Genomic DNA, 11,847 nt, shown 5'->3' with positions numbered 1-11,847 from the left:
ATATGGATCTATTATCACTCGAAGAAACTCTCCTATGTTGTAGCTCAGAGATGCCCGGTAACATATAATATTCAATATTGTTATCTGAACTATTGGAATAAATGATGGTTTGGATCAAGTTAGATAACCATTTCAGCTCTGTTTTCACTCAATGCATGCATGAATGCTCTCACCAATACAAGGCTTTAGACCACTAATGCTCAATAAGTTATAAATTCAATGGATAGATGGAGAATACTAACTATACCAACAGATTGCATATATAAACATCCATCAATGGCTAGCTACAGGAAACAAAAGAGAATACTAACTATACTAGAAAATGCATATATGACCACATATGGATGGGTAGTTACAGGCAGCAAAGAAGCTTGCAAATCTAATATATCAAAGAAGAGATAAGATGATAGTTATTTGGCCTTAGACACATAAAAAACATGAACAAATTGTTCAAGTGCAAGCCTAGAATAGCAAAGAGAATAGACATTGAACATATAATGGTAAAATAAGCTTATATTGCTAGAATGAAGATGAGATTCTTGAATGAATAGAGGAGGAATAATCTCCAAGAGTTGAACCCCTATTACATCTTAGTTTTAACTATTTATATCCTGTTTACAATGCTCCTGAGCTCTCTAGAAGGCTCAAAGTCTTAATCTACCTGATATGCATTGTTAACTGATTTGATTCCCTCTAGGAAAGCATGGGATCAGATTTTTCTGCTTCTGACAATAGAGTAACCAATTTCAGATATTTTGTATGGCTTGTTGAGCTATTTGGGAGTTTTCCTGTGCCAGAGATGCTCCATAACGTTTGTTGGTGTGGCTGTTGCACTGTCTATATTGTTGATGCTCCCTGATCTTGTTTGATTCGGGTTGCAACGTGTTGTGGCCATTCCAATGATTTAACAAGGCATGTTTCTATTATAGTAGAACAATGTTGCTCCTGTGGTGGATCTCTGTTGAAAACAATGTGTATTTCTGTTTTAAACAGAAAACATAGTCATCACTGCTAAATCCTGCCTTCTCTATCCTTTCGGACTTCAAAGGTATTCAAAAATGGTTTATTCTTCTCTCGGGTCTGCCCCAGTCGCCATCACAATTCACAAAAGCCTGCATCTTGTGTGTTTTCCTTGTATTTGTAAATCCATGAAAAACACTGAAAAACACATGAAATCGGCTTTGGTCGGCCTGAAATAGTATATATTTTAACTCTGAAACCCTTTCAGGTCCATGCTGTATCACTATCAATGCTATCATGTGTTCCTTTGTATTTCGTTTAAACAACGAAATACATTAAAATACATTAAATTATGGAATTCCCCAGACCTGAAATAATATATAATATCATTCCCGAACCCTTTCAGGTCCGAGTTGTATCGCTATCGGCGCTATCATGTGTTCCTTTGTATTTCGTTTAAACAACAAAATACATTAAAATACATTAAAAGTAGGCCTTCACGTGGACTTGAAAATTTATATATTTCAACTCATAATGTCGTCGGGTCGTCGGGTCTAGTTAACAGGTTGCTATCACATATATGTAAAGGCGCCACCCCTTGGTCAATGCCGATGCGATATTGCGATGCGATCTGATCGCAATCACATATCACTCCTGCCCCAGGCCATTTGTAAGTGATCCATGCTATCTCTGCTAGTGATCATGATTGCAATAGCCATTTCCCTTGGGCCCACACCAATTTCTGCCAATCGCCTATGCTGATGCAACCTGCCGATTAGATATAGACTGTTGATCAGCCAGATCTAATGGCTGCTGTGCTTTCTCATTTTAAGCCTACAACACATGGTTTTTCACTGATTTTTCAGTGTTTTGGCCTCTCGATAGTGTTTTTTCTTCCTTTTAAGGGTTTTTCTCCTGTGATAGTTCTTATTTTTGAATGATCTTTAAGCAAATGATGAAGATTTCAAGGCCATTAATGGATCCATTGGCATGTTTTTAAGGAAATTTGGAGATTTTTAGAGCCTATATGGATCAATTTGTGGGCCTTTCACTAGCAAAGCTAACACTAGCTCCTTCTGGGGATGAAATCCTCCCTGTGAGGTTTCAAGGATCATAGATCAATACGTTTCCTGAAAAAAAAATTCAAATCTTCCTTCTAGTGTTCCTTGGGCATGGAGTCTATTTTGTAATGAAATAGAAATTGGAAAAACATATTTATAATGACAAGGCTTTAAAGCCTTAAACAAAATAAGGTTTCAAGTACTACCCATTTATTGGGCTACCAAAAGTGTCTTCTCTTTCTATACTGTGTAGAATTAATGTATTGATCTTCTAAACTTGAGCGATGAAAAAAGGACCTGTCCATAAGGAGTCAAACTTTCCATGATTACCTTTCTTTCCCTTAAATGCATCCCATTTAAGCACCCAATCACCAACTTGGAAATCGTCCACTTTTGCCTTCCTGTCAAAGGTTTTTTTGATTTTTTTCTGATGAGCTTTTGACTTCTCAACCAGCTACTCTCTGATCTGTTTTAGTTCAACTAGGTTATTCATCCTTCTTACCATATCATTCTCTTCATCTTGTTCTTCTTGCAAGAACTTAGCCACAAGAAGAATTAGCTAGATGGGGAAATAGCATCAGCGCCATAAATTAGTTTGAATGGAGAATTCCCTATGGAATTTTTGATGGTAACTTTGTCAGCCCATAGTGCAAACTTCAGCTTGGAATCCCAACTCTTTTTGTTGTCCTCTAACATCCTTTTGATTTCTTTCTCAATCAAAGGCAATAAGAGAGGGATGGTAGGTCTTAACTTCTGCTTAAAAGGGGTGGTATTCTTTTCTAGTGGAATCTTATGTTGTATGATGTTTGTATCATAAGTTTTAATATCACTATATTCCCAGGAAAAAATATCGGCGAATTGCTTAATGAGGGCGCAATACTCAGAATTATGGTCAAAAGACAAATTGGTGGGTAGATTGATGAATTTTGGATGGGCTAGGCTCCTTGTATTATGTTTACAGATAATAGACTCATTTTCTATTTTGGCCGGCTTATCGGGTACATCGTTATGATCAAAAAGCTTCTTTACAGGCACCAATCCTTTTGGTATGTGATTACTGGGCAGCTGGACGATGCTTCCTCTATCGATCTTGCTTTTTAGCTTGGGCTGGCTGCATTTTCCCATGGCTTCATTTTCCTGATCGATGTGTGTTTCAGAAAATTCCTCCACGACTTGCCAAAACCTGTTAATTTCCTCATCGTCTTCAAAAACCCTCCAATATTTTACATTGTCAGGCAAAGACATTTTGTATTTTAGCTAAACTTAATATGTCAATTTAGGAGGCAAGGGAGGAATAAGCATGCTAGTAGAGACAAAAAGGAAGTCAGAACGCTGGTTCTTCACTCTTGGAATATAAGAAATGCTGAAATCATTAAAAGAATCCCTGAGCCTCCATACTTCATATATGTATGCTTTCAGCCTTGGATGCTTAGCTTGGAAAGTTTTATTGACCCGCTGAATGATGAGTTCTGCATCTCCAAACACTTTTAGGCCTCTGACACCCATTTCTTTAGCAACGTTTAAGCCAAAAATCAAAGCTTCGTACTCTGCTATGTTATTTGTGACCTGAAAGGTTAATTTGGCAAACTAGTTTTTTAAGCTGCGTGGATGCCAATTGGGATTCTTCAATAAGGAAAATAGATGCTCCAAAATCAGTGTTAACAACATAGATGGGATGATTAGTAGGGTTCTTCTCATCACTGATGATATAAACCAACTGCGGTGTTGGAAATAATACTGAGAGGGGGGGGGTGAATCAGTATTATTAATTTCTAACAAGAAACCATCCAGATTTATGCTTTAAATTATTCTTCTGAAATTGATAATTAAGTTGTATGTTAGTACCATAAAATGATGAACAAGAGCAGTTAAAAACAGATTGTCACACAACGGAACACCAGATATAAGGTGGAAACCCAATGTGGGTTAAAACCACCTGCTGCAATATGTCTCTATCTTCTTTCAAATAGAATTTCTTTTACAATGAATTTGTACTGGTGTAGTCCTTTACCAGTACGCATTCTGCACCCTGCAGAGAGTTACAACCCTCTCTCATTTTCCAGTCTCTCCTGGAAGGGAGCTACAACCCCCTACTTTGTACAAGGACCACGTTTCATTAATTTTCAGACTGGATCCAAGAAGATCGAATGGTCATCAAGTATAAAAAAGTCTTGAGAATTACCCAGGCATCAGATCAACATATATATTCTTAGATCTTTCAAAATCACCCAAGTGCCACCCAAGCACTAGATCAAAATATAAACAAATATCCAATCTGGTCACATATTAATAACAGAGGTTGTTTACAATGCAGAGGATATACATATAACAGTGCACCAGGAGGCTAGACACAAAACAAACCCAATATGCGCACCCAAAACCTGAACTGCAATACACCCATAGCAATGTGATTTCTCTCGAAGAAATGTTTGAACTTTAAGCCTGCGATCCTTTTCTCTATTCTGCGCACATTCTCCTTAATTCAGATTCAGTAATTTCTCCTTTACCGATCACAAGAATGCCAATCAAATAATCAAGTCTCCCTTGAGATCTTCCATTCGTGATCGATACTTTTCCAAAGGATCTCTTTTCTTCTTATATAGTCATGCTTTTGACAAAAACCATGAGTCAAAACCAGAGGATCCGAAATCCTGAGGCTCGCTTGCTTTGACCGATGATAGCGGGAAAACAAGTCCAAAAAACAAAAGGCGGACTTTAAACATTATGCACCCATAACAATAATATATCGGGTCCTCTCCTTATCGTTGTATAACATCGTCTATTTGCCGATGGCCGATCCGATAGATCGGATGCGACATGCCCCATTAACCAGCCTATATATATATATATATATATATATATATATATATATATATCGGGTCCGCCACTTCTTATCGCAATAAGAGTGTCATGCGGAAAGAGTCAATTTTGCGGACAAAACCGACCTCCCTAGAAGCTAAGGCTTTCTAGTGACAAACAAGACAAGTAAACCCTACCTTTCTCTAAATATGCATTTAGAATACAAGTAAACAGGTGTTTATAACATACCTTTAGTCCAACGCTTTGTAGTAGTCCAACCTCGCTGATCCGGATGAGCTCCTCCTTCTCTTCGAAACCTGCATTCACTAACAAGCCAAAAGATTACATAGCACCTGATAAACTTATAAAATAAGACATATTCATCATACAGACCAAGGAGTATATGAAACTAATCATGAATAACAATCTGTTGAGAAAAATGAGTTCAATGTATTAAGTGGAAACAAAAGAAACCATTACAACCTGAGCTTTGGTGTTGTGCAGGTCCCTCTTAGGGTCCAGCAAGAGTTTTCCTTTACTTTGATCAGCTCACCCACTTCCAAATAAGGCTAGGAAAGGATGGGAATCTCTCCTCTCAAGCTCTATAAGGGAGTCCTAATTCCAACAACATCTACCCTTAGGAATGTTCAGCTTTCAACCTCCCCTCCTTCTGGCCCAATGCCTGTATTTATAGTACTCTAGAGGAAGTTAATCAGGTCCACCATCAATGGGATAAGCCCCTCTTTGAATGGGATAGCTCCCCTCTTGATGGGATAAGTTCCTCTTTCATAGGGATACATGAACCATCTGGAGGCGCTCAATACACGTCAAACAAGCTTCTAGAATGCTCTAGAAATGACCACAAGTAACGTTTTTGAAGTGAAACTTGCGCCTTTTGACCTTTACAGGAGTACGCACCCACCCTTTTATAGACAGAGCATACAAGTACGCAGGTATTGTGAACTTGAGGTGTGTACACACAGGTAAGGCTGAGAGCAACTGCGTACCCTGAGATATATAGATTTTTAAAGACTTTCTCTCTTTCTTGGAGTTTGACATGAAGAGCAGAGGTATGAGACTTGCCAAGGAGGATAGTATGATAGTTGATGGAGCCATACTAACTGCAAATAGTCATGGTGACAAATTTTAGTGTAACAGATTGCCCCCTAAAGTGCGAAGCCTGTAGTAGATTAGGGTTTCATATCATCTAGGAAGGGTGAAGTACTTTATCATTTCAAGTATTATCTTGTGGAGAGCCTAGTCGGAACCTGCAAATATTCAACACAAAATACATATATAAGATCATATCATCGCTGAGGTAGGAATTCCCATACTCAGATCAAAAACTTTAACTAACAAGCTAACTACTGCTCTGATACAGGAATGATTTTGCAGTACATCATAATCATAGACTTGTGTAGACACAGTATGGACGCAACCATTTGTTTATAGTTGGTCTACTATACAATGAATACAAAACTCCTCGCAGCCTGGATGGTGGAAACTAGATCCAGGGTCTTCATTTCTACTTCCCGAAATAGTACGATTCTATCCATGCGAATAAATGAGTTGATGTTGAACATGGTAGAAACCACTTGATTACCAGTCAATGATGTAAACTGTTAACAAGTGTGAGAGAGACCACTAGTGATGTCAATGGTTCTCAAAGTACCCAGTACAATCCATGAGATGTGAATGAATGAGTTGATGTCGAACATTTCACGGAGTCCTTCGATCGAAAGTCAATGATGTAAACCGTCGTCAAAGGCGAGAAACTTGCCATTGATGCATGCAGATTTCAAGGTACTGACGGTTTCTAGGTCATCTTTCTAGATAATGTGCTGATGTCGATAGAAAGCGACCCGTTGCAGGGCAAGCCCACAACACGAAATCATAGATCAAGTTGAAGAAATGTAGCTGTAAGGACTGACTCAAGGATGGTCGAAATGGATGACGGGTATTTTGCAGATGAATGGTTTATTTGCAGTGACCTCTTGAACACATAACGACACAACAGATGGCTTGGTGACATTTGACCCAAAGTTAATACCCGGCTGAAGACTTTCAATGTGGTTTGATCAACTGTGAGGCAAAGTATTTCCCAACCCAGGTGAATGAAAAGTGTCATGTTCAAGAGTGGTGATAAGGCTTCTTCTGAGACAAAGGATAACAAATAGGTTCATTTTTCTCTCCTTTCGCCCACCATTTCTGGCAAGTACCTCTTTATTTTTTACAAGCTTGAGGAGGATAACATATGCTTGATTATAAGCTCATCATTCGGATGAGTCCAACTTAGTTTTGATTTGAACCCTTAGAAGGAGTGGTCCGTTCCTGTTTGTAATCGAACAGGTCCTTTATTGTGAAATTTTAACGAGTCCAGTATAGGAGAAACTCGGCGTTTTTCAATTTTAGAGAGTCTGAAAAAACTTAAGAAGACTCCAGGGTTGAACTTTTTCGTAAATTTGTGTCTCCCAAGCCCGAAAAAGTATAAAATAATACTTGAGAGAACCGCTTGATCTTGCGACCAAGGAGTACTTTCATGATTAGTGTCTTTGACCTGAAAAGTAAAAAGCGATCAAGGACACGTCGTTTTATTTCCAATATCGAATTTGAAACGACAAAAATCTGGCAATCTTTTCCTGTTTTTACGGTCAGAAAAGGGCTATAAGAGGACCGTCTTTTAATTCCGTTTTAACGAGTGTAAAAGAAATGCTCGGCAATATTTTCATGTTTTAGGAGTCAGAAAAGGGCTTAAAAGATGACTCTGATGTTTTTGTTTGTGAAAAATGACATTTTCCCTGAAAATCCTTTTATCTTGCGCAAAAACCAACACATTACTCATACCTGTTTAAAGATAGATAAAAATACTTTGAAAAATACCTTTTCATGGTGGAAAATAAACAAATTTGACATTTATTTACTCAAAAAACCTATAAAAAGGGCTTTTACCATTTCATTTTTACCATTTTACTGTTGAGGAGAGAAAAAGGGCTTTTGGCAAGAAACTTCCCATGGACATTGTGGAGAATCCGACCGTCGAAACCGAACGCCGTCTCATCAGGTATTCTACAACATCCTCCCTTGCATTTCCATCCGTTTAGAATTTGTTTTTAAGTTTTAGTTTCATTTTTTGGAGGCCTTGGGGGTTTCAAGGTCCGCCTTTCGGGGTACGCAGGTGCCCCATGGGTGACCTGCGTACCCCGACATTTTCTCAGTTGGGAAAATGTCGGGCGTACGCAGCTTGCCTTAAGAGAAACCTGCGTACATACGCCCTGTCTCTAAAGGCGGGCTGCGTACACCGCGGAAAGGATTTTGAAACTCCCATCTCTCCAAAATGAACCAAAGACTTTCAATTTTATGGACTCTAATAGATGTTTTATGGTGTGTAGATTTCCCACCATGCTTGATTGGCACGAGAGAGAACACGAAGATGTTGATTTGGCCACGATTAATCACCAACCTTCCATTGATGCTTTGAAGGCATGCGGTCTTTACAAATACTGGGCCATACCTGGCATGAGGGCCCAGGGGCGCTTTCTAGAGTGGCTGGTTGAAAGGTGGAACGTTCAGGATCAGTGCTTTTACATTGGAGGGCACCAGCTCGAGATAGAGCCCTCAGATATTTACTTTCTCACTCGTTTGCCCAATAGGGGTGAACAATTGACTCTTTCCGGGACTAGGCCGGGTGGCCAGTCCATTGCTAGTCTCCGACTAGAGTGGTGCAATAATCAAAACCAGGATAAGGGGATAGAAATCAAAAAGATATCCCGACCTGAACTTATGGTAATTGCCTTTATAGTTACCAGACTTTGCGGGGCTACTACTTTGCACATTGCCACTGGATCCCAGATGCGGATGGCGATTGATTGCTATCGGGGCACCATTTTCAACTGGTGCGATGCTGTGTTGGCCAAATTAAAGGGCCAACTGACTAGGACCAAAAACGGACAGCTAAAGAATTTTGGTTATGGGCCTTTAGTTGTGAGTTTTTCCCTAGAGAGGGTTCCGATGCTGATCCCACAGCAGCTTACTGTTGAGGTTGGGCCTCCCCGAGAGCCTAAGTTGATGCGATGGGTTGCGGTGATGGCCTGTCATCCTGATGAGGGCATGAAGGTTGTCCGATTTAGACCGGAGTATTTTCACTGGTTAGAGAACCAGGTCTTCTCGATACAGGATTTTCCTTATGCCAGAGTTGATTTTCGTGGAGATCTGGACATGATTCTTCCACTAGGAGAATAGTGGGACGACACAGGTACTTCATTTTCACAAGTTTTTAAATTATCTATTTTTTTGTTTTTATATCGTCTCAAAACTGACAGTGACAATTTTCAAAATGCAGATGTAGGCCCATAGCGCCCAGCCAATCTCTGGCCTTTCGAGAGGAGAGTACCAGTTGCACCAGCACCGGCCCCACAGGACGCGGCCGCAGAGACCTTAGCTGAGTTGGAACAAGACCTAGAGCGTCTTACGGAAGACATACCAGAGACGACTATAGATGATATTCCTATCAGACTTCAGCACTATGTGGTCGCATTCCCAGGACCTTTTAGGAGGTTCTTGTGTAGGGTCGCCCGTGCAGTGGTGTCGTATAGAGAGCACCACCAGTGATTGGATGGTCACTTTGTAGACACATGTGACATTTTGGTTTTTTGTACTTATCATTTTTGCCGATCATAAGGTGTTTTTCAACCTATGATCGAAGACGATGCATTTTTGACACACTCCTATCTATATATATCATTATTACCGGCTTATCTTGTTAAACATGTGTGATGAAATGTTTTTAAATTTACATGTATGATTATCGCAAATGTCTGTCTAACATTCGAGAAGCAATTGCATATGCTAATGTATTTAAAGACCTTGGAATATGCTGATATTCAATGTAATCAAATTCACGTTCCAAGAGGTGCACTCTCAAAAATAACCTTAATAACACTGGATTTCTAATGGCATAAACTCTATTAAGCTGTAATACAACGAGTTCAGAATCTAACCTCACTATCAAACTCCGAATCCCAAACGAAATAGATTCAGACAATAATTAAATCACTGCACTGTATTCTGCAATGTTGTTTGTTGTTTGACCGAGGCTCACCCCATGCATAGAAACTAACTCGTCAGAGGGCGAATAGATAACCCAAGCTGCGGAAGAGATATTCCGTGTACTACGACAAGCACCATCAGCGAATCCAATGTACGTTTGGAGAGGTGTCGACATCTGCAATATCAAGAGTAAAACCAAGATAAGCCAGAATAACGACGAAAAACACACTCTCTAAGCTAAGCACACTGTCTATACTAACAAACACACCAGCTAGAAAGAAAAATCTAACCTAACTAAATCTCCATACCCAACCTTTAAGCATAATACCTCTTTAGGTAAAGTCCATTTCTGGGTTTACCCAAAGAGTCCCCGTCAAAATCTACCAGCTCATAGGCCCCTTTTGCTAGCTTTCGCTTGACAATGTAGGGCCCATGCCACATAGGAACGAATTTTCCAGCACCTAATTTATCGTTAGCTTGATCATATAATAGCACTAGGTCTCCTTCCGAAAAATTTCGAGGGGTCACGTTTCGATCATACTGAGCTTTCATACGTTTTGCGTGAGTCTCGATTGCCAATGCAGCGTCACGTCGAGTCTCATCTAATTGAGCTAAGTATAATAAACGCTTCTCCTCTTCGGAAGTAGCTGGAAGTAATTCGACAGCCATTTGAAGTGACGGGATTTCGCATTCAATGGGCAGCACAGCTTCCAAACCATAAACTAGATGAAAGGAGTGAACCCTGTTGATGTTTTCACTGAGGTTCGGTACGCCCAAAGCGCGGAAAATAACATGTTGTGCCAATTCGACCGATGAATACCAATGATTCGTCGGATCATGATAACTAAAACTTTGTTGATGGACTCAACCAGACCGTTGGCTTGTGGATAATAAGGAGTTGAGCTATCATGACGCAAACCAAGCTGGCCTGTAAGTTCTGTCATCATAATGTTTCGAAAATGGCACCCATGGTCAGTGATTATCGCTTGTGGGACACCAAACCTAGCAATAATGTGATTGAATACGAAAATTGCAGCTGTCTTGCCGTCTGCCTCGAATGTAGGCATCGCCTCGGCCCACTTAGTAAAATAATCAACCGCAAGGATGATATACGCATGCCCCCCGGCCGAGTGAGGGTTACATGTAATAAAATCGATACCCCATTTAGCAAAAGGACCAACGACAATTATAGGGTGGAGAGGAGCAGGTGGTGCGCGCATCTTGCGATCAAACACTTGACAGTTGTGGCATTTCCGGACCGCAATAATACAGTCTTTAAACAAGGACGGCCAGAAGTAGCCAGCGCGCAATATCTTTTGGGCTGTGGCATACCTAGACATATGACCGCCACACGCTCCAGAGTGACAGTCATTCAAAACCCTTTCAGCTTCCTCATGAGTTAAGCAACGGTGAAAAACCAAGTCCGCCCCATGACGATAAAGAGTATCTCCAATAGTTTTGTACTGTTGGGACTGGAATCGAATTTTCCGACGTTCCAACTTTGAAACTTCGGGCCGAAAGGATTGGGTATGGAGATAGACAATTATATCTCCATACCACGGATCTAAAGTGCTGATGAGAAACAAAGATTCGTCCACAATGGGCTCCTCTACCACAGTTTCTGTGTCAGCACGCGAGAAATCACACATCAACTCTGCAAAAACTAAAGATTTCTTAGACTTAGATTTTTCAAATTCCAAGTCGAACTCCTGCAGGATAATGATCCATTTAGAGTAATTTCCCCCTAGCAATTGTTTAGTCAAAATGTAGATCATAGGGTTGCAATCCGAAATGACTGTAGTTTTACGGAGAAGAATGTAGTGACGAAAATGTTGGACAGCTTGAACGGCTGCCAAGGCCAATTTCTCCACATGTGAATATTTGAGCTCAGTGGGATTTAACGTCCGACTAAGGTAATAGATCACATGTTCCGTTCCGAATTCGTCTTCCTGTACTAAGACCATTCCAATGGTGGAATGAG

Source organism: Pinus tabuliformis, chromosome 5_1 (assembly GCF_031772625.1).
Source record: "Pinus tabuliformis cultivar Carrire ecotype Pingquan chromosome 5_1, CPIR1, whole genome shotgun sequence".
Lineage (NCBI taxonomy): Eukaryota > Viridiplantae > Streptophyta > Pinopsida > Pinales > Pinaceae > Pinus > Pinus tabuliformis.
This window is presented reverse-complemented; position numbering follows the sequence as displayed.